This window comes from Tarenaya hassleriana, unplaced genomic scaffold (assembly GCF_000463585.1).
Source record: "Tarenaya hassleriana unplaced genomic scaffold, ASM46358v1 Cleome369, whole genome shotgun sequence".
Lineage (NCBI taxonomy): Eukaryota > Viridiplantae > Streptophyta > Magnoliopsida > Brassicales > Cleomaceae > Tarenaya > Tarenaya hassleriana.
The window spans coordinates 76,214-76,548 of NW_010966714.1; positions in this window are offsets into that span (position 1 = coordinate 76,214).

Consider the following 335-nt stretch of genomic DNA (forward strand, 5'->3'; position numbering starts at 1 on the left):
TTAGACGCGCGGTATCACATCACGGGCGACATAACAAGTAAAGGAATTTCAAGAAAATGACATCCAACAATTAGGACGGGATGTCATAACTTAAAAAGGAATGCGCAGCGGAAGCGTAGTGGTGGAATGAGGATATTCCAACACTATGTGGGAAAATGTAAGGTGAAGCATTCAACTAACCTTACTCTGAATTCGAGGACGAATTCATTTTAAGGGGGGTGGAATTGTAACACCCCGAATTTCGGTAAAAGGATTAGAGAGATATAAACCGAAATTGACGACGCTTGATCAATGGAAATGAGATGATTAGGCGATAAGCCCTTAATTTTCGTTAA